The sequence below is a fragment of the Chiloscyllium plagiosum genome, unplaced genomic scaffold, assembly GCF_037043375.1.
Source record: "Chiloscyllium plagiosum isolate Xiang-an unplaced genomic scaffold, Cpla_swu_hap1 HiC_scaffold_12, whole genome shotgun sequence".
Taxonomy (NCBI): Eukaryota; Metazoa; Chordata; class Chondrichthyes; order Orectolobiformes; family Hemiscylliidae; genus Chiloscyllium; species Chiloscyllium plagiosum.
In genome coordinates this window covers 84,566,027-84,589,629 of record NW_028270150.1, presented here as the reverse complement: position 1 = coordinate 84,589,629, position 23,603 = coordinate 84,566,027, and the positions used below count along the sequence as shown (strand labels likewise).

At 47.9% G+C, this 23,603-nt stretch overlaps 1 long non-coding RNA gene across 3 annotated transcripts in view; it reads left to right on the top strand.

Moving 5' to 3' along the window:
* The first annotated feature begins 3,679 nt into the window (after positions 1 to 3,679).
* Positions 3,680 to 23,603, top strand: part of LOC122555538 (uncharacterized) — a 66,656-nt gene continuing 46,732 nt past the window's right edge. For 2 of the 3 annotated variants that reach the window (XR_006313289.2, XR_015758923.1), the window contains exons 1-2: positions 3,680 to 3,881; positions 13,972 to 14,078. This is a non-coding gene — a long non-coding RNA (uncharacterized LOC122555538). The remainder of the gene's footprint in view (positions 3,882 to 13,971; positions 14,079 to 23,603) is intronic. The other variant, XR_015758922.1, reaches the window with a different exon arrangement.

Sequence of the window (23,603 nt, the reverse complement as noted above, 5' to 3'; positions counted from 1 at the left end):
GTGGAGCTCCCTCAGTACTGCAGTGTAACACTGCACTGGGACAGTGCGGTGCTACCTCAGTACTGCACTGTGATGTTGCACTGGGACAGTGCGGTGCTCCCTCATTACTGCATTGTAACGCTGCACTGGGACAGTTTAGTGTTCCCTCAGTACTGCACTCTAACCCTGCACTTTAACAGTGTGGTGCTCCCTCAGTACTGCATTGTAATGTTGCACTGGGACAGTGGGCAGTGGCACTCCCTCAGTCCTGCCCGATAATGTTGCACTGGGACAGTGGGATGTGGCACTCTCTCATCCTGCACTGTAACTTTGCACTGTGACAATGGGCAGTGACTCTCCCTCAGTACTGCACTGTAACGCTGCACTGGGACAGAGAGGTGCTCCCTCAGTACTGCACTATAGTGCTGTACTGGGACAGTGTAGTGCTCCTACAGTACTGCACTGTAATGCTGCACTGGGACAGTGTAGTGCTCCTACAGTACTGCACTGTAATGCTGCACTGGGACAGTGTGGTGCTCCCTCAGCACTGCACTGTAACCCTGCACTGGGACAGTGTGGTGCTCCCTAAGTACTGCACTGTAATGCTGCACTGGGACAGTGAGGTGCTCCCTCAGTACTGCACTGTTATACTACACTGGGACAGTGTGGCGCTCCCTCAGTACTGCACTGTAATGCTGCACTGGGACAGTGTGGTGCTTCCTCAGTACTGTACTGTTATACACACTGGGACAGTGTGGCGCTCCCTCAGTACTGCACTGTAACCCTGCACTGGGACAGTGTGGTGCTTCCTCAGTACTGCATTGTAACGCTGCACTGGGACAGTGTGGTGCTCCCTCGGTACTGCACTGTAACGCTGCACTGGGACAGTGTGGTGCTCCCTCAGTACTGCACTGTAACACTGCACTGGGACAGTGTGGTGCTCCCTCGGTACTGCACTGTAACGCTGCACTGGGACAGTGTGGTGCTCCCTCAGTACTGCACTGTAACGCTGCACTGGGACAGTGTGGTGCTCCCTCAGTACTGCATTGTAATGCTGCACTGGGACAATGAGGTGCTCCCTCGGTACTGCATTGTAATGCTGCACTGGGACAGTGCGGTCTCCCTCAGTACTGCAACTTAATGCTGCACTGGGGCAGGATAGTGTTCCCTCAGTACTGCACTGTAACCCTGCACTGGGACAGTGTGGTGCTCCCTCAGTACTGCACTGTAATGCTGCACTGGGACAGTGAGGTGCTCCCTCAGTACTGCACAGTAATGCTGCAGTGGGACAGTGTGGTGCTCCCTCAGTACTGCACTGTAACGCTGCACGGGGACAGTGTGGTGCTCCCTCAGTACTGCACTGTAACACTGCACTGGGACAGTGAGGTGCTCCCTCAGTACTGCACTGTAACACTGCACTGGGACAGTGTGGTGCTCCCTCAGTACTGCACTGTAACACTGCACTGGGACAGTGAGGTGCTCCCTCAGTACTGCACTGTAACGCTGCACTGGGACAGTTAGGTGCTCCCTCAGTACTGCACTGTAACGCTGCACTGGGACAGTGAGGTGCTCCCTCAGTACTGCACTGTAACGCTGCACTGGGTCAGTGAGGTGCTCCCTCAGTACTGCACAGTAATGCTGCAGTGGGACAGTGTGGTGCTCCCTCAGTACTGCACTGTAACGCTGCACTGGGACAGTGTGGTGCTCCCTCAGTACAGCATTGTAACGCTGCACTGGGACAGTGAGGTGCTCCCTCAGTACTGCACTGTAACGCTGCACTGGGACAGTTAGGTGCTCCCTCAGTACTGCACTGTAACGCTGCACTGGGACAGTGAGGTGCTCCCTCAGTACTGCACTGTAACGCTGCACTGGGTCAGTGAGGTGCTCCCTCAGTACTGCACAGTAATGCTGCAGTGGGACAGTGTGGTGCTCCCTCAGTACAGCATTGTAACGCTGCACTGGGACAGTGAGGTGCTCCCTCAGTACTGCACTGTAATGCTGCACTGGGACAGTGAGGTGCTCCCTCAGTACTGCACTGTAACACTGCACTGGGACAGTGAGGTGCTCCCTCAGTACTGCACTGTAACACTGCACTGGGTCAGTGAGGTGCTCCCTCAGTACAGCACTGTAACACTGCACTGGGACAGTGAGGTGCTCCCTCAGTACTGCACTGTAACACTGCACTGGGTCAGTGTGGTGCTCCCTCAGTACTGCACTGTAATGCTGCACTGGGACAGTGAGTTGCTCCCTCAGTACTGCACTGTAACGCCAGAGTAGGACAGTGTGGTGCTCCCTCAGTACTGCACTGTAACGCTGCACTGGGACTGTGAGGCACTCCCTCAGTACTGCACTATAATGCTGCACTGGGACAGTGAGGTGCTCCCTCAGTACTGCATTGTAACGCTGCACTGGGAAGTGAGGTGCTCCCTCAGTACTGCACTGTAACGCTTCATTGGGACAGTGAGGTGCTCCCTCAGTACTGCACTGTAACGCTTCATTGGGACAGTGAGGTGCTCCCTCAGTACTGCACTGTAACACTGCACTGGGACAGTGAGGTGCTCCCTCAGTGCTGCACTGTAACACTGCACTGGGACAGTTAGGTGCTCCCTCAGTACTGCACTGTAATGCTGCACTGGGACAGTGAGGTGCTCCCTCAGTACTGCACTGTAACACTGCACTGGGACAGTTAGGTGCTCCCTCAGTACTGCACTGTAACGCTGCACTGGGACAGTGTGGTGCTCCCTCAGTACTGCACTGTAACACTGCACTGGGACAGTGAGGTGCTCCCTCAGTACTGCACTGTAATGCTGCACTGGGACAGTGAGGTGCTCCCTCAGTACTGCACTGTAATGCTGCACTGGGACAGTGAGGTGCTCCCTCAGTACTGCACTGTAACACTGCACTGGGACAGTGAGGTGCTTCCTCAGTACTGCACTGTAACACTGCACTGGGTCAGTGAGGTGCTCCCTCAGTACTGCACTGTAATGCTGCACTGGGACAGTGAGGTGCTCCCTCAGTACTGCACTGTAACGCCAGAGTAGGACAGTGTGGTGCTCCCTCAGTACTGCACTGTAACGCTGCACTGGGACTGTGAGGCACTCCCTCAGTACTGCACTATAATGCTGCACTGGGACAGTGAGGTGCTCCCTCAGTACTGCATTGTAACGCTGCACTGGGAAGTGAGGTGCTCCCTCAGTACTGCACTGTAACGCTGCACTGGGACAGTGAGGTGCTCCCTCAGTACTGCACTGTAACGCTTCATTGGGACAGTGAGGTGCTCCCTCAGTACTGCACTGTAACGCTGCACTGGGACAGTGAGGTGCTCCCTCAGTGCTGCACTGTAACACTGCACTGGGACAGTTAGGTGCTCCCTCAGTACTGCACTGTAATGCTGCACTGGGACAGTGAGGTGCTCCCTCAGTACTGCACTGTAACACTGCACTGGGACAGTTAGGTGCTCCCTCAGTACTGCACTGTAACGCTGCACTGGGACAGTGTGGTGCTCCCTCAGTACTGCACTGTAACGCTGCACTGGGACAGTTAGGTGCTCCCTCAGTACTGCACTGTAACGCTGCACTGGGACAGTTAGGTGCTCCCTCAGTACTGCACTGTAACGCTGCACTGGGACAGTTAGGTGCTCCCTCAATACTGCACTGTAATGCTGCCCGAATATGTGGAGTGGGATTGGAGCCTCTGTCCCAGCGTCAGCCCATCGCTGCGGCACGGTTGAGTGAGACTGTATAGGAGAGGAATTCTGTGACGATGTTGTTGATTGTTCAGCTTGGCTATTGTGTGAGCGATTATCCCTGAGACATTGCCGTGAAATGAATCGTTTTCTATTTCGTGTCTGAACCATTAAGGTCTTTATGACTGGAACTCTACCTGTGAGGTGCCGCAGGCCTGTATGTTGTGTTTTCATTCTCAGTACAGATTATATTTTTCACTTACTCTGTATGAATAGGCAGTTACTTTAAGTGGCCTGTAAGTGAGGTTTGGGTTTAAATGCTGTATGAAGTGTTAAATGTATTTCTGTGATACTGGATACCTTTAACCTTGAGGCTGTACTGAATCCTTTTACCTCCTGCAATACCTCACTTAATAATTATTCTGCCTTCGAGGCTGGACCTTCTGAAAAGCATTTTTTGAAGACGCTGTTATGCATTGGATTATTTTCTGGTCATTTATCCAATGGCGTGAGAAGAAAGAGGATCATTGACTTTTGACTCCCCTTTCAGTGGGTGCACGCTGTCTGACGGAATCCATATTTTTCACTGAATTCACCCAATCTCCGGAGGCCCTGTTTAAAAGCAGCGAACGGCCATTAAGAACGGAGGAGGAAACTGACATAGTGCAGGTTTTCTTTAAAAAGCAAGCCGAATTATCGTTTACAAAGTGCCACAGCGGGGGTTTGAGCTCAGTATTGGAGTATTTGTCCACACAGCAACGGCGCTAGGTTATGGTAACTCCTTTCATTAAATCGCCAGTCATACCCTTCGCCTCTCAGTCCCTGCCTGCTTCTTTGGAACCTGCAGTTGTGTCTCTGCCCTAGGGGTTGGGTCTAAAGCCCAGGCTGGTGTTCAGCATTCCCAGCTTGCCTGACCTGCGCTGAGTCTGACCCTCGGTGCTGGACCTACCACAACCTGTTGCAGCCAATGCAGCTCAGTGGATATAAACAACGTGACCCTTTCTCAGGCATGGCACGCTGCCCCTAGCGCCAACCCCTGGGGTGCGCACAAAACCACTGCTCCTGCCTCCTGCGCCCCACGGTGTTGCCACAGACACCTTTTGATGGCTTAAGCTCCCACGCTCCTCTCTTCAGAAACGTGAGTACGTTAGCCCCTCCACTCCAGCTCTGAGGGAATGCTGCACTGTCAGAGAAGCTAAGGAGATGGAAACACAGGCCCCATCACCCTCTCTCTCAGTTTAAAGTTAAAACAATTTACGGCGTCACAGTGACTCAGTGGTTAGCACTGCTGCCTCACAGCACCAGGGACCCAGGTTCGATTCCAGCCTCGGGCGACTGTCTGTGTGGAGTTTGCACATTTTCCCCGTGTCTGTGTGGGTTTCCTCCGGGTGCTCCGGTTTCCTCCCACAATCCAAAGATGTGCAGGTCAGGTGAATTGGCCATGCTAAATTGCCCATAGTGTTAGGTGCATTAGTCAGAGGGAAATGGATCTGGGTGGGTTACTCATCGGAGGGTTGGTGTGGACTTGTTGGGCTGAAGAGCCTGTTTCCACACTGTAGAGAACCTAATTTAAAAAGGTCCATCAGCGCTGTCTCGAAGAAGACAAAGCTCTCCCTCCAGTGTCCTGGTCATTTTTATCTGTCACCCAATGTCATGCCTTGTCTGGTCAGTATAGCAAGGTTATGGGAAGTTACCAGGAGCAAATAACTGCTGTGTTTCCTACAATAGTGACTAAAGTATTATTCACTTCAAAATTCTTCAGGATTTCTTAAAAGCCACTTTAAAAATGGGAGTTCTTCCTCCCAAGGCTGGAAACCCAAGGCTACAATAGAGCCATGGAGTCATACACCACAGAAACAGGCCCTTTGGTCCTGCTCATCCATGTATCCTAAACTAATCCAGGCCCATTGGTCTGCATTTTGCCCATATCCCTCTAAACCTTTCCTATTCATATACCCATCCAAATATCTTTTAAATTCTGTAATTGTACCAGCATCCACCACTTCCTCAGATAGCTCATTCCACCCTCTGGTAGAAAAGCTGCCCCTCCCTTTTATATGTTTCCCCTCTCACCTTAAACCATGCCCTCTAGTGTTGGATTCCTCTATCCCAGAGATTTGGCTATCCACCTCATGACCATCAGGATTGTATAAATCTCGATAAGGTCACCTGTCAGCCTCTTACATTCCAGGAAAAAAAAGTACCAACCTATCCAGCCTCACCTTATAACTCCAACCCTCTGGTCTTGGTGACATACCTGTAAATTCTTTTTACACCCTTTCCAGTTTAACATCATCCTTCCTATAAAAGAGCGACCAGAATTGTACACAGTACTCCAAAAATGGCCTTACCAATGTCTTGTACAGCCATAACATTACGTCCCAACTCCTATACTCAATGAAGACCATCTCAGGTGACTGTCTGTGTGGAGTTTGCACATTCTCCCCGTGACTGCGTGGGTTTCCTCCGGGTGCTCCAGTTTCCTCCCACAATCCAAAGATGTGCAGGTTAGGTGAATTGGCCATGCTAAATTGCCCGTAGTGTGAGGTGAAGGGGTAAATGTAGGGGAATGGGGTCAGGGTGGGTTGCTCTTTGGAGGGCCGGTGTCGACTTGTTGGGCCGAAGGGCCTGTTTCCACACTGTAAGTAAGTAATTTAAAAGACAAGTGTGCCAAATGCTTTCTTTACCACCCTGTCTACCTGCAACCCCACTTTCTATGCACCTGAACTCCTAGGTCTCTCTGTTTGACAACACTCTCCAAGGTAAAAACAATGACTGCAGATGCTGGAAACCAGATTCTGGATCAATGGTGCTGGAAGAGCACAGCAGTTCAGGCAGCATCGAGGAGCTTCAGCAAAATCGACGTTTCGGGTAAAAGCCCTTCAGCAGGAATAAAGGCAGAGAGCCTGAAGCGTGGAGAGATAAGCTAGGGGAGGGTGGGGGTGGGGAGAGAGTAGCAGAGAGTACAATGGGTGAGTGGGGGAGGAGATGAAGGTGATAGGTCAGGGAGGAGAGGGTGGAGTGGATAGGTGGAAAAGGAACTAGGCAGGTCGGACAAGTCCGGACAAGTCAAGGGGACTGGAACTTTGAAACTAGGATGAGGTGGGGGAAGGGGAAATGAGGAAGCTGTTGAAGTCCACATTGATGCCCTGGGGTTGAAGTGTTCCGAGGCGGAAGATGAGGCATTCTTCCTCCAGGCATCTGGTGGTGAGGGAGTGGCGGTGAAGGAGGCCCAGGACCTCCATGTCCTCAGCAGAGTGGGAGGGGGAGTTGAAATGTTGGGCCACGGGGCGGTTTGGTTGATTGGTGCGGGTGTCTCGGAGATGTTCCCTAAATCACTCTGCTAGGAGGCGCCCAGTCTCCCCAATGTAGAGGAGACCGCATCGGGAGCAACGGATACAATAAATGATATTAATGGATGTGCAGGTAAAACTTTGATGGATGTGGAAGGCTCCTTTAGGGCCTTGGATAGAGGTGAAGGAGGAGGTGTGGGCACAGGTTTTACAGTTCCTGCGGTGGCAGGGGAAAGTGCCAGGATGGGAGGGTGGGTCGTAGGGGGGCGTGGATCGGACCAGGTAGTCACGGAGGGAACGGTCTTTGCGGAAGGCGGAAAGGGTGGGGAGGGAAATATATCCCTGGTGGTGGGGTCTGTTTGGAGGTGGCGGAAATGTCGGCGGATGACATTTTTTACAAACCCACCGACTCCCACAGATACCTGGATTACACCTCTTCCCACCCTATCTCTTGCAAAAATGCCATCCCGTATTCCCAATTCCTCCGCCTCCGCCATATCTGCTCCCAGGAGGACCAGTTCCACCATAGAACACACCAGGTGGCCTCCTTCTTTAGAGACCGCAATTTCCCTTCCCACGTGGTTAAAGATGCCCTCCAACGCATCTCATCCACATCCCGCACCTCCGCCCTCAGACCCCACCCCTCCAACCATAACAAGGACAGAACTCCCCTGGTGCTTACCTTCCACCCTACAAATCTCCGCATAAACCAAATCATCCGCCACCTCCAAACAGACCCCACCACCAGGGATATATTTCCCTCCCCACCCCTCTCCGCCTTCCGCAAAGACCGTTCCCTCCGTGACTACCTGGTCAGGTCCACGCCCCCCTACGACCCACCCTCACATCCTGGCACTTTCCCCTGCCACCGCAGGAACTGTAAAATCTGTGCCCACACCTCCTCCCTCACCTCTATCCAAGGCCCTAAAGGAGCCTTCCACATCCAAAGTTTTACCTGCACATCCACTAATATCATTTATTGTATCTGTTGCTCCCGATGCGGTCTCCTCTACATTGGGGAGACTGGGCACCTCCTAGCAGAGCGCTTTAGGGAACATCTCCGAGACACCCGCACCAATCAACCAAACCGCCCCGTGGCCCAACATTTCAACTCCCCCTCCCACTCTGCCGAGGACATGGAGGTCCTGGGCCTCCTTCACCGCCACTCCCTCACCACCAGACGCCTGGAGGATGAACGCCTCATCTTCCACCTCAGAACACTTCAACCCCAGGGCATCAATGTGGACTTCAACAGCTTCCTCATTTCCCCTTCCCCCACCTCATCCTAGTTTCAAAGTTCCAGTCCCCTTGACTTGTCCGGACTTGTCCGACCTGCCTAGCTCCTTTTCCACCTATCCACTCCACCCTCTCCTCCCTGACCTATCACCTTCATCTCCTCCCCCACTCACCCATTGTACTCTCTGCTATTCTCTCCCCACCCCCACCCTCCTCTAGCTTATCTCTCCACGCTTCAGGCTCTCTGCCTTTATTCCTGCTGAAGGGCTTTTGCCCGAAACGTCGATTTTGCTGAAGCTCCTCGATGCTGCCTGAATTGCTGTGTTCTTCCAGCACCATTGATCCAGAATCTAACACTCTCCAAGGCCTTACCATTAACTGCATAAGTCCTGCCCTGGATTGTCTTGCCAAAATGCAACACCTCACATTTAGCTGACTTTTTATATCTTTGCCAGGTCGCTGGGTTGAGATAAATGCTGTTTTGATCCAGTCAGCTGCAACTGTGAATATCTTTGGTCTTATTCTGCACAGCATCCTCCATATATGTTTCTGAGATGGGACTGGCAATTATTTCTGCATTAGGTCATTAACAATTCTTTGCTGGCATCCAAGATGATCTTCCTGACAGTTAGCTGGCTGAGAAAACTCGACGGGTTTGATGTGGGATCGAGTCAGCTGTGAAAGAGTTTCCAGACTGGAGCTGTCAGTATTTTGGCTATGGATTAACCACAGGATCGGTGAAATTAAAAATGGGATGTGCCAAAATAATTACAATCACCCAAGTTCTGAAACTAAAAAAATACACAGACTGTGTTCCAAGAAAAATCTTCATAGGAAAAGTTTGTTAAAGTCAATGACATTTCAATTATCTGGTACAAACTCTGTAGAATTAACCTTTTAACAGCTGCAGTCTAACTGAATTCAAAGGGGATGAGAATTCATCTTCTGAAATGAGATTCCGTGATTCTCCCTCTCTCCTTATTTCAGGAAGTTTGGTTGGCATGGATGAGTTGGACTGAAGGGTCTGTTTCTGTGCTGAATGAATCTAAGGCTGCGTAAAATGTCTAAAACATTTAGTTACAGAAATGAGGCTGGTGCCTGTTTGTGGGATTGGATCAGCTGTGGGCATGGGAAGGACATGGATTCAAGCACACTGACCCCCTTTCATCTTTCCCGCCACTCCATCATTCCAGTAATCTCCATTTCCACCTCCATCCTTGCTCCATCATCTTCATATAATTTCTTCCATTCTTCTCTTCCAATTCTCGTCTCCACACCTTCACCCTCCTCCTGCCTATCACCTTCATCTCCATCTTACCGTCCATCTTCATCCACCTTTTCCCTTCAATCCTCCCCTCTTGTCTTTATCATCCCCTTCCCTCTCCCTATAACCTTCTCCCCTTCCCCCTTTCCTCTTTTCATCCTCCCCTCATACCCTCGCCACACCATCCAGTCCTAGAAGCTCCCCCTTTACCCATTCCTGTACTGTCTGCTCCCTCATGCAACTCTTCTACCCATCCACTCCGCACCATCTTCCCTGCCCACCCCACTCCTGCCTGTCCCTGAGCTACGATGGGGCTGTTGCAAATCAAGGGGTTGTCCGAAGGTTTCCCTCCTGAGTATAAAATTCCGGCGGAAGCGTTCCGGCAGCCTTGCCTACCGAAGTGAGAAACATAAAGCCATGTGCCTATTCCCAAATTTAAGCCAGAATTTGTCCTTGAAGGTCCAGCTTCTCGTTGCTGTCATGCCTTTGAATATAAAGGGAGCTACCATTCACTTCCAATAACAAGGGCTTGATATCTAGCCTGCCATCTCATCAATACCAAGAAACAAAAGACTGTTAATGACTTCTGAGATGCATGCAACAGATCTAATGTTTATAATAATTGCTGAGCACAGCACTAGGATGCATCTATTGACTGATGTTACCAGGAGCTGCTAGAAATATACAATAAACCCATCAGCATCTAAAAGGGGGGACCTTATCGAGGTTGTTAAAAATCACGATGGATAACGTGAACAGACAAAGTTTTTTCCCTGGGGTGGAGGAGTCCAAAACTAGAGGGCATTGGTTTAGGGTGAGAGGGGATGATTTAAGAAGGACTTAAAGGGCACCTTTTTCACGCAGAGGGTGCTATGTGTATGGAACGAGCTGCCAGAGGAAGTAGTGGAGGCTGGTACAATTACAGCATTTAAAAGGCATCTGGATGGGTATATGAATAGGAAGGGATTAGAGGGAGGCAAAAGTGAGGACTGCAGATGCTGGAAATCAGAGTCGAGATTAGAACAACTCGGGCAGGTCAGGCAGCATCTGAGGAGCAGGAAAATCGATGTTTCGGGCAAAAGCCTTTCATCAGGAATGAAGGCAGGGAGCCTCTGGGGTGGAGAGATAAATGGGAGGTGGGTGGGGCTGGGGAGAAGGTAGCAAAGAGAAGGTTTAGATGGATATGGGCCAAGTGCTGGCAAATGGGACTTGTTAATTTGGGATATTTGGTTAGCATGGATGAGATGGACTGAAGGGTCTGTTTCCATGTTGTACATCTCTATGACTGTATACAAAAGGAAATGTAGAGGGTCAGATTTGATAATTCTCACTCCAATTATACATTAATTGTCAACGAGCTTAAACGTTTCAGACCAAAAGAGAAAATGCTGGAAAATCTCAGCAGGTCTGGCAGCATCCGTAAGGAGAGAAAAGAGTTGACGTTTTGAGTCTAACTGACCCTTTGTCAAAGCTCCACTTTGGCAGGAAGATTATGTTTGAGAACAGGGTTACTAAAAAGCAAATTGAACCAGGTAGACACAAGTGCTTCATGATATGAAAAGATAGTCATAATAAAGAATTGCAAAAAACAACAAGGAAATAAAACCTCTTGCAACATGGATGGGAATGCAGTGAAGAGTGATTGGAGTAAAACCTGTAGCAAAATGAAGGAAGCAGCTATGGTCTGAAGTTGCTAAATTTTCAAAGGTTGCTCAGGAACAGTTCTCCAGGTTTACGACTGAAGCCAGTTGATGCTGATCAGGAGCCAAGTGGAAGGAAGGGATACCTGGGCTCCGAGCAGCTGCCAGGGCTACCATTGTGGGCGGCACGGTGGCACAGTGGTTAGCACTGCTGCCTCACAGCGCCAGAGATCCGGGTTCAATTCCCGCCTCAGGCGACCGACTGTGTGGAGTTTGCACATTCTCCCCGTGTCTGCGTGGGTTTCCTCCGGGTGCTCCGGTTTCCTCCCACACTCCAAAAATGTGCAGGTCAGGTGAATTGGCCACGCTAAATTGCCTGTAGTGTTAGGTGCAGGGGTAAATGTAGGGGAATGGGTCTGGGTGGGTGTGCTTCGGCGGGTCGGTGTGGACTTGTTGGGCCGAAGGGCCTGTTTCCACACTGTAAGTAATCTAATCTAATCTAATCATTTTGCTCCAGTTGTTGGTCACTGCCAGATACAGAGCTTAAGGCTGCTGAACAGCAAAGGAACTCTGGGAAGGTGAGGAATTTGAGGCACTAGCCAGGAATTTTTTTAGGGATTCTCCTGATCTACTGGAGAAACTCTGGCAGCAGATCAGCAAAGTGCTCACAGGAAGGTTATGAAGGGGACATCCAACAAGATAAGGGAAAAGGATAAACATAGGCTTTAATTGGGAGGGCAAAACATTGGCTCATGAAGCAGATTGCAGGTAAATGTGAACTTCCACTTTGGCAGGAAGATTAAAATGCAGCATATACTCTTTAACTGGAGGGAGAATGCAGAGGGATCTGAGTGTCCTGGTAGATGAATTTCAGTACATTAGCATGCAGCGACAGCAAGTGACAAGTAAGTCAAATGTAAGGTGTTTTTACAGCAAAGGGAATGGTAATACATAAGTAAGAGTAGTTTGCTTCAGTTAGTGAAGACCACCTTTGGATTAATGTACATTTTTGGTCTCCTTAATTTAGTATGGACACAAGGAAGAGTCCAGAGAAAATTCATTTGACTGATTCCTGGGTTGAGCAGTTTACATTATGAGGAAAGGTTGGGCCAGTATCCATTGGAATGAGAGGTGGTTTCGTCACAAAAATGGAAGCTAGCCCTAATGGCGACCATATAACCACTCTTGATTGTCATCTGTTTCACTAACGCTGTTTCAGGAAGGAAATTTGCCATCACCACCATGTCCGGTCTACTTGGGACTCCAGACCTGCAGCCAAGTGGTTCATTCATAACTGCACAGTTAGGGATGGGAAATAAATGCAGACCTAGCATTTAAAAAATCAGATCTTGGGATTACTGACAGGATAGGTGCTAAAAGATGTTTCCCCTTGTCGGAGAAACTGGAATTAGAAGACACAGATTAAATGTTTACAGAGAGGAGGAGAATTTTTCTTTTCTCTCTCAGAGGGTCTGAGAGCGTTGGTGGGGAAGTGGAGTTAAGGGCACAATCGATTCAACCATGACCATGTTAAATGTTTCAGCTCCTAACTTGTAGAGCCATATATTGTGTGTGTGTGTGTGGTGGGTGGGGGGAGGGGGGATAGCACGGTGGCTCAGTGGTTAGCACTGCAGCCTCATAGCACCAGGAACCCAAGGTTCAATTCTACTGTCAGGCCATTGTCTATGTGGTACATTTTGTACAATTCCTACAGTGCAGAGTCCACACTGACCCTCTGAACAGCACCCCCACCCTTTCCCTGTAAGCCTGCATCCCCAATGGCCAATCCACCTTACCTGCACATCTTTGGACTGCAGGAGGGAACTCACGGGGCGAATGTGCAAACTCCACACAGACTGTGGACAGGATTGGAATCGAACCCAGGTCCCTGGTGCTGTGAGGCAGCAGTGCTAACCACTGAGGCACCGTGCCACCCCTTTAAACTGAAGTCACCCAAACCACAGTCGGTGTAATGTGCTGTCAGACTGTTACTTGAACCCACCCCTCTTAGAGTCTGGAGCCTAAACCCAATGCTTTAGATCTCTCACACTACATTCTCCCTGTGTTTGTATGGGTTTCCTCCAGGTGCTCCGGTTTCCTGCCACTGTCCAAAGATATGCAGGTTAGGTGGATTGGCCATGCTAAATTGTCCATAGTGTCCAGGGGCGTGTAGATTAGATGAGTTAGCCATGGGGAATGCAGGGTTACATGGATAGGGTGGGGGTCTATGTCTGAGTGGGCTACTTCACAGAGGGTTGCTGAGACTTGATGAACTGAATAGCTTCTTTCTGCACTTAAGGGGTCCTATAAATCAGTTATGATCTAAATGAGTGGCAGAGCACACTGTAGGGGCATCAGCCCTGGCTTTGAGGTAGCTTTCAGCTTTGGGTCAGAAGATTGTGGGTTTGAGCACCACCTTGAGACTTGGATCTTTGGTTCAAGACTGAGGCAGCTGCTGCACCATCTGAACGACTGTCTTTTAGATCAGAATTATCCAAGTTTCTAAAATCATGAGGGGCATAGATAAGGTAAATAGCAAAGGTCTTTTCCCAAAGTGGCAAGTTCAAAACTAGGAGGCAGATTTTTAAGGTGAAAGGAGAAAAATGTAAAGAGGACACGAGGGACAACCTTTTACACAGACAGTGGCATGTGTGTCGAATGAACAGCCAGAGGAAACGATGGGTGCGGGTGCATGTACAACATTTGATAGATATTTGGAAAGTTTTGGAGGGCTATGGGCTAACCACAGGCAGGTGGCGCTAGATTAGTTGGGAACGTGGTTGGCATGGACTGGTTGGACCAAAGGGTCTGTTTCTATGCTGTTTGACTCTATGACTCCATATTAAACCAAGACCTCTTCTGCCCTTTTTATAGCACGATGAGTGATGAAGATCCAACAGTTTAATCAGAGGAAGCGATGCCTTTTCTCCTTGACATATAGGCTTTTCAAGAGGACGTGAGAGACACTGTACAAAAGAAGGGTAATGATCTTTTATGTTGTTTACTCTGTTTCCTATGAATATAAGTTAATAGGTCAGCAAAAGTGTTAAGTAGATGCTTTATGGATTATCTCCTATAAATATTTTACTATTCATGAGCATGGTTACAGCTCGGCAGTTTGGCGAGGAAAAGTATATTGAGTGCAAGATATGCAGTGCATCTGTAATTGTTTACACAGATCATAAACTAGAATACCTTTTATAGTTCGGAAGCTTAAGGATGGTGGCATTTCAGAGTCCTGGCCTCTTCTATCATGTTATCTGAAGTACAGAAAGGACAGGATTTCAGATGGGAGTGATATGGTTCTCTGAGTGATGCTGGGAATCAGGGGGTTAAATTGCAATAACAAGTTACACAGCTCTTGTATTCCTTTGGGATTACAAGATTGAGGAATAGCTCAAATCAGGTATTTAAAATCCTAAAAGGATTCCACAGGGCAGATACTAAACAAACTCCAGCAATGGCACATAATCTGTAAATTAGAACCAGTCCTTTCTCCAGAGGGAAGCCAGGAGGTCCCGTCTCACTCGAGGGTAGCAGAAATCTGGCGATCTCCTTCTCAAAATGCTGGGGGATCAGTTGGAGTTTCACAGACTGCAGTTGAGCGATTGGGGAAGGACACTGAGGGACACTGGGGGCAAAGATGGGTAACTGGAACTACAGACAAACACAGATCAGCCATTATTTAATCGAATGGCTGAGCAGGCTCAAGGGGCTGCATTGCCTTCTCCTGTTCCTATGTTCTGACATTTCTGGAAGCGCCATTCAAGGGAAGCTTCCTTAGTTTAGGAACACGCTATAGCATGTTGTGCTACAGGAAGTGCATGATGCTGCTTGCAGGCAATAAAATAATTTATTATTCCCCCTTAAATAAAGTTGTGCATTTGTCATTTTGAAGTGGTTGTTTCCTCTGCTCACTCAGTCACCTGTAGGTAAGCACTGGGGGGTGTTCAGCTGTAATAGTAATTTACATCTTCATATAATTGAGTGAAGTATCACACAGTCAATGCACAGAGCAGCCTTGAGGACAGAGCATTACTGTCATGTACATCCAGTTCAGGCAGTAATTACATCCTTGCCATCTGAGTTACACTCCATTGCGGCTGTTGCTTAATTATAACTGTCTGCGGAGCCACTGTTGGTCTCATTATTAATTGCACCATTGTTGAAGCTAAATGCGATGAAGGAACAGGTCTCTCAAGAACAAAGAAGCTCCCAGTGGAGTTTCCCCTCAAGGATTGCATACTAAGAGGTACTTTAAAAGTGAGCCTGGGATCTGGGTTCACTGGCAAGGCTGACCTTTATTGGCCATCCCTATTACCTATCTGGGATACAACTAAGCACCTTGCTGGACCAATTTAAAAGGCAGTCAAGTGTGGGAAAAGGCCAGCCCAGATAAGGGAGCCCCTTGGACTTTCACAACCATTCAGCAGCTTAATTTAAACAATTTTTTAAAAAATTCTTTAAAATATTCATGTGAGCATCAGAGTGAGTGGGCATTGTGACGGAGAGCGAGGGGCCCGGAGATACAGCCTGGTCCAGTCCATGAGCTGGGTGTGTGTGTCCTTGAGTGCCCAGTGTCCTTGCTGCAGGGATACAGTGAGAGTTACTGGGACAGCTCGAGGTACCATATTGAGGTGCAGAAGCATCCTGTAAGTGGGTTGGGGAGAGCTCACAGAGGCTGGCACATGTTGGATATATGGGATGCATGAGGCTGGCACCCAATGGAGTGTGCCCCAATGAGAAATTGTGCCCAGTGTCCAACATGAAGATCCTTTGGAGCTAGTGGTGAGCTAAAGTTGCCAGGTACCTGCTCTGACTTCCATGTTGATAGTTCTCGATGACTTGTTTGGCACATTTAGTAAGATGGAAAGCTGAATATTAATGTGACGAGTTGTATCACTAATAAGGTGTTTAACAAGCAATAATTTCCTTTAATCGGCACTGCCTAATGAGAAATGTTTGTTTAATAATTAGTGGGATGGGGGTGTTGCTGTCTGAACCAGCATTTATGACCCATCCCATATTTGTCCTTGAGAAGGTGGTGGTCAGCTGCTTTCTTGAACCACTGGCAGTCGCTGTAGTTAGACCCATAATAACATTAGAGAGGGGATTCCAGGATTCCGACTGAGTGTTGAGCCATATATGTCCAAGTCAGGATGTTGAGTGACTTGAAGGGGAACTTGAAGGAATGTGTTCCTCATATACCTGTTTCGTAGATGCTGTCTAAGGAGCCTTGGAGAACTTTTGCAGTGTATCTTTATAGAAGGTACACACTGCTGTTACTGAGTGTAACTGGAGAAGAGAGTGAATATTTGTGGACATGATACCAATCAAATGGGGTGCTTTGTCCTGGATGGTGTCAAACTTCTTGAGTATTATTGGAGCTGCACCCATCCAGGCAAGTGGGGAGTATTCCATCACACTCCTGACCTGTGGTTTGTAGATGGTGGGAGGCTTTGGAGAGTCAGGAGGTGAGTTATTCACTGCAGTATTTCTAGCCTCTGACCTATTCTGGTAGCTATGTGGTGAGTCCAGTTGTGTTTCTGATCTATGGTAACCCCCCTGCATGTTGATAGTGTAGGGTTCAGTGATGGTAACACCATTTTACGTCAAGCAGTGATGATTAGCTTCTCTATTGTTGGAGATGGTCAATATCTGGCATTTGTGTGGCACGAATATCACTCACCAGACCACTTAGCAAAAGCTTAAAAGGTGCAGAGATGCACCCAATATTAAATTCAGTCTCAATGGGCTTCTTGTCTGATTGTGCTTTGATTCTCCCTATAGCCCAAGGTGCTCACCACTTTTTATTCTAAAGAAAGGATTTTGTGAAAATGGACAGCAGAGGACAGATAGGTTGGAAAATACTGGAAAACAGCTTTTAGAAATGTTTAATAGGCAGCTAAGCACTTTTCAACATCTTGAGCTCATGAAGGTTCCTTATAAATGCATCTTCGTTCCATTCCTTTCTGCTGAGCAACGTTGTGAAGATGCAAGTCTGTTTCTCAGGTCTGCCTGACTTGGCCTCCCGGAAATTATAGTGAAGGCTCAGAAACAGATCGGTTTGCCTGACAGTCTCTGGGTCTCCTCCCACCCTTCTTCACCTAACCCTATCAGCATCACCTTCACTTCCTGTTTCCTGTTGTTGTTCCCCTCAGCCACTCCTTTAGGTAACAGGTTCCATTTTTTTTAGTTCCTTCTGTTTCTCCTGACATCCTTATTGAGTTTATCATTGACTGCCTTCTATTTGCAGATTTCCCCCAACATTGGGCTGATCGCTAGGATTGAGCTGAGTGGCAGGAAGGCTGTTGAGATGGCCTTTGAAAAAGGGGTGGGTGAATTGCCTGTCTCTGCCCACTGCCATGCCATCTTGCCAACAGCAGGGGGAGGTGACAGATGACCAATTGTGGGCCTCGACAGAGATTGATCTGGCTACAGCCTGGGGGGAGGTGCTCCTGGTGATGGGAGGGTGGCAGCCTGTGTTTTGGGCTCTCTTTGATGCATGAGGCACCACCTCCACCATCACTATCCCCCTCTCCACTAGTATATGGTAGTGGAGCTACTCCCTCCTACCTACACCTTGCTGGGAGCTGGTGGAAGAAGCAGGCCCAGGGTCCACTGATCTTGCCATGGAGGCGCATCCATGTCTGCTTTTGCTCCAAGTGCAATTCAAGAAATGGCCACCGTTCCCAGTTGGCTCTCTGACTGACCGTCCTGAGAGGGCTCCCATCTGGCCAGGCCCCACTGACTTCCAAACATGACTGTTCCCTTCTGCTTTCAGTCCTAGCAGCAGGAATCAGGCCGCTAGCACTAAATCCAGTCCTTGACACTGACACAAACCCCTTCAGATCTTTAAAATAAGAAAACAATAAATGCTGATGTAGCTTCGAAAACAGGATTAACTGTGGCCATTCATCACAGCCTCAAAGACCTCCATTAGCCTGTCCCCCGGCTTACTTTCCCCTTTCCAGTTTTCTCTGAATCTGAAGTTCTCTGAATCTTCTTTGGATATTTTTTGCACTGATTGAAATCTCTGAGGTGGCCACCATTTGAAGTTTGGCCCAAACCACAAGATCAAACCACAGTGCACTCATAGCTAATGCTTGTGGAGATCCTTGTTACTTGTGATGTGCTTGTTACTTCAGTTATATTCATTAAGGTGACAGGCTGTCTTTTAAATTAGCTGCACCAATCTGAATTCATGATCCTGCAAACTGAAGTGTCAGCCGTTTAAGCAGATGTCAGAGTGTGTTGGTGGATGTGTCTCTCCTCACACCATGCAGATATCCACAGAGATACTGCGGTCAAATCAGTACAAAACCAACGACAGTGAATTGGAGCTCCATTTTAGACACTAACTTTCTTCTCAATGATCTCAAGGACAAGAGAAGATATGAGAAACATCAGGAATGTGTTGGAGACAGGACGTATCCTTGTACTATCACAACAGTCCTGAAATATGATTACGTAGCTCATTGGACTACAGGAAATCTACCGTTTCCTTTGCTAAAGGGTCATGAGTTGCCATTTTCACCAATACCAGTTGTTTCCATTTTTAATATATTTAAATACAGGAATTCTTTGTTTAAAGCTAATCTGATATAGATTATAAGAGCAGGAAGGTCATGAGAGAGCTGTACAGAACTCTGGTTAGGCCACATTTGGAGAACTGTGTGTTTTTGGCCCCTGCACTTTAGGAAGGATTTGATTGTATGCAGTGGGTGCTGAGGAGCTTCACCAGGATGTTGCCAGAGTGGAGCCTTTCAGCGATGAAGAGAGGCTGGATAAGCTCAGGTTGTTTTCCTTGGAGCAGGGAAGGTTGGAGGCGAACCTGATAGATGTGTATAAGATTACAAGGAGCGGGTGAATAGAAAGCAGCTGTTCCTCTTAGTTGAAGGGTCAGCAACAAGGGGCCATGATTATAAAGTGAACGGCAGGAGGTTTAGAGGGTATTTCAGGAGAAGAAATTTCACCCAGAGGGTGGTATGAATCTTGAATGTACTGCCCAAGTTGGGGGTGATGGGGAGGGGGGGAGGGATGTGGGGAAACCTCACAACCTTGAACAAGTACTTGGATGAGCATTTGATGTGTCATAACATTTAAGGCTATGGACCTACTGTGGGAGAGTGGGGCCAGTGTAGGTAGTAGTATATTTTTGGTGACGCAGACTTGGTGGGCTGAAGGGTCTTTTCTGTACAGTATGATTTTATGACTCTATGATTCTGGATGTAGGTTTGCTCGCTGAGGTGGAAGGTTCATTTCCAAACGTATCCTCACCCGAGGTAACATCTTCAGTGGGCCTCAGGTGAATCACTGCTGAAAATTCTATGATTCTGTTTCACTGAGAGTTACGATTTTCAGCCACAGAGGTACAGCTTGAGATGAGGACGTCCTACATTCAAATTCCCAGACTAAGGCAATACACTATGTTCTCATATTCTTCTGAGTCAGTTGCCAGGATTGCTGAGTCAGTAAAGAAACCAGCACATCACTGTACATATCTACCTGGGATCTATATGAACTCTGATCTGTTATAACTTTATAGGTTAACATGTGTTGGACTTTTCAGAACATCATGTCGACTGGTGGTCGAGAACTCCTGCAATCTAATCATTTTGAGTTTATTTCACACCTTTTACTGAATGAAATGAATAAAATGAATGCCAAATTTGTTGCAACCTGAACTCAGGCCTGCAAGAGACTTCACAGATTTTGTTTCGCTTTGGGGGTCTGTCGAGAAATCGGAAACCTTCTTTCCTTCCTTGAGTCTGGCCTATATAAAAATACAGGTCAGGGCGTGGAGGGCGTGCTTTTGCATAACGGTCTTGTGTCAAATCAGTACCAGGCATCTAATTAGAGTTGTACGACATTGTGTTGTAAAATATCAGCCAGTGAATGATCTGCATTACTGCTTTACTTTAAGGATGACAGGTTTCCCAGACTGAATCTCACTGACCATCTGCCTCTCCAGCGTGTTTGACTTTTTTTCTGATTGCCAAACGTGAACGATTGGATTATCATGTGCTTTGCACTTTAATCTGATGGAGAATAATGTGGCTTTCAGCCCAGTTTGGGCAAACCGCCATCCCCAACAGAATGAGTGATGGTACAAAGGCTAGCATTTGTTCTCTGGAACTGATGCACTCCTCTGGGCAGCGTGGTGGTTCAGCGGTCAGCACTGCTGCCTCACGGTGCCAGGGACCCAGATTCAACTCCATCCTCATACGACTCTCTGTGTGGACTTTTCACATTCTCCCCATGTCAGCGTGGGTATGCTCCGGTTTCCTCCCACAGTCCAAAGCTGTGCAGGTTAGGTGGATTGGCCATGGGAAATGCAAGGGTAGAATATTGTGTCTGGGTGGTGCTCTTTAGAGTGTTGGTGTGGGCTGAATGGCCTGCTTTCTCATTATAGGGATTCTGTGTTCTCTAGGCCATATCAGTGGTGGTTAAGAGTCAACCACATTGTTGTGGGGCTGGAGTCACATGTAGGCCAGACCAGATAAGGATGGCAGCTTCCTTCCCTGAAGGACATTCATGAACAAGATGGGTTTTTCTTTCAACAACAATGAGATTAGATTCCCTACAATGTAGGAACAGGCCCTTCAGCCCAACCAGTCCACACCGACCCTCCGAAGAGTCACCCACCCAGACCCATTTCCCTCTGACTAATGCACCTAACACTATGGGCAATTTAGCATGGCCAGTTCACCTGACCGGCACATGTTTGGACTGTGGGAGGAAACCCACGCAGACACAGGGAGAACATGCAAGCACCACACAGACAGTTGCCCGAGGGTGGAATCAAACCCAGGTCCCTGGCGCTGTGAGGCAGCAGTGCGAACCACTGAGCTACCACACCATCCAATCTTCAATGGTCACTGTTAAACTAAAATATCTATTTATTTCTCCTTTAAAAAAAAAGTCAGGTGTTTATTGAATTCAAAGTTCACCCCCTGCTATGGTGGCTTCAAACCCTTGTCCCTCCAGCATTGGCCTGTGGTTCTGGGTTACCATGACAACAGCACTTTTCTAACCATTACATTTAAGATCCTTGTTTCCAAGTAAGGGATATGGCTGCTGTCTGTCATTACACCCATTTCTCTCTCTGATGTTGCTCATTCCAAGGCTCCAATCGACCTGAGAATGTTTGTTTACACTAGTTACCTGTCATATATGTATAGTCACCCAGAGAGAGTGCTCTGCTTATGCATACACATCACTTCCTCTGGGTATTTCCTGACACACGTTGTGTTTCCTGCCATTTCATCTTCCAAGCTATGCCCATACTTCCTTCTTTCTGTTAACCTCTAAACGTTTCATAGAATCCCTCCAGTGTGGAAACAGGCCCTTCAGCCCAACAAGTCCACACCAACCCCCCAAAGAGAAACCCACCCAGACCCATTCCCCTACATTTATGCCAACTAATGCACCTAACCTACACATCCCTGAATACTATGGGCAATTTACCACGGCCAATTCACCTGACCTGCAAGTCTTTGGACTGTGGGAGGAAACCGGAGCACCTGGAGGAAACCCACGCAGGCACGGGGAGAATGTGCAAACTCCACACAGACAGTCACCCGAGGTGGGAATTGAGCCCAGGACCCTGGCGCTGTTTCTTTTTCATCCTTGCCATTTAAAATTGCTACCATCTCCAATTTTGCCTGTGCTCCTTTCCCAGCCCTTCACAGGATGGGTTGCTTATCCACATTCCAAGTCACCTCCTGCACCTACCTAGCCCACAGTGCTGTGGTTTGGAGTCAGGACAGACACAGCCTGACACGTACTTCATAAACCCTAGTGAGAGAAACAGGGACTAACCTCGCAACAGAGGCATACAAATACAGGATATCTCTTGCAGATGGAGCACTTCCCAAGGGTGACTGGTAGAATGGGAGCTCCCTGGGATGAGTGGGGCGCATTAATGCTTGGGGAGGGGTAGTCACAGCAGGTCCCTGGATTGTTACTCTCTGTCCATCAGTTCAATCGAGTGAACTTGGAAACAGATCTTCAGCTGCTTACTGAGATTTGGGACAACACAGGCTAAACATTTTATCATCATTAATTGAAAACACATTGCTATTAGCTGAACTCCTGTCAGTTCTCCTGTTATACCTAAAAAACACTGCCTTTGAAAATGCCATATACAGGCACAGACACATTTGATCAAGTCATTATGTAAATTGAGGCTTATCATTGCACTGAAGGGAAAAATTGTTTTCTATACATTTATTTGCTGCTAAGTGCAATTTTACAGATCTTGCTCCCTGACTTGACTGAGCATGCATGCATTTAAAAAGCTCATAATTTGCAATCTTTCTGGGCAAAATGATTTCTTTAAATTTACTGCATCCAGAAGGAGTTTTATTTTGCAAAATTCTATATCTGTGCATTGTCATGTTTAAAGAAAAATAACATAATAAACAATCTACAAGACAGGAATATGATGGAATGTTTCCGACTTGACTTGATGAGTGCAACTCCAATAATGATTTTATTTATTTATTTTTGTTGCAAAATACAATGGAAAGCGATGTATAATGTCGCCACTCTCCGGCGCCATCTTAAAAATACAGAAAAGTAAACCAAAACATAGATTATGAAGGCAGAAAACTAAATAAAAAAGAAAAGGTGTTCAGTTTTCCAGTACTTGCTGTTAAGTTTTCCATCATGAGCCATGGGCCAGGCAGCTGGGAATCTAAACTAGCCCCCGCCGCAGTAGCGATGTGTTGGTGCTAGGACAGTCTCAATGATGCAGAAGCTGAGGGGAACCCAAACTTCACCTCTGCCCCAGCGGCCACCAACCTGTTCAAAGCAACGCATTTGATTGGCACCCCATCCACTACAATCCACATTCACTTCCTCCACCATTGACGCACAATGGCACAAGTGCGCACCATCTACAAATTGCACTGCACCAACACATCCAGACTCCTTTGAAAGGACCTTCCAAACCAGCTAACTCTCCCACCTGGAAAGGCAAGGGTTGTAGATGCATGGTGACACTGTTGTCTGGGTGTGCCAGCTTGCTGCATTATGTGCACTGCTACTCATATTGAAGTCAGAAGTCACACGACACCAGGTTACAGGCAACTACCTGATGAAGGAGCAGTGCTCCGAAAGCTTGCATCTTCAAAAAAACCCATTAGATGATAACCTGGTGTCGTGTGACTTCTGACTTTCTCCACCCCAGTCCAACACTGGCACCTCCACATCGTGACTCATATTGAAGGTTGCCATCATCATTGTCTTCAATTGTGAGCAACTACAGGATGGAAGTATTTAGAGGGACCTGGGCCAAATGCTGGCAAACAGGACTAGATTATTTTAAGATATCTGGTCGGCATGGACCGAAGGGTCTGATTCCATGTTGTACAGCTCTTTGGCTCCATGATCTGCTTGGTCCACTGTGGAAGAAGGTAATGACTTCATTGTCTAACAAGAAGAGTCTCTGTAGTTAACAAAATATAGTTTATTGGAAGTCAACAACTCGTTACAGGTTA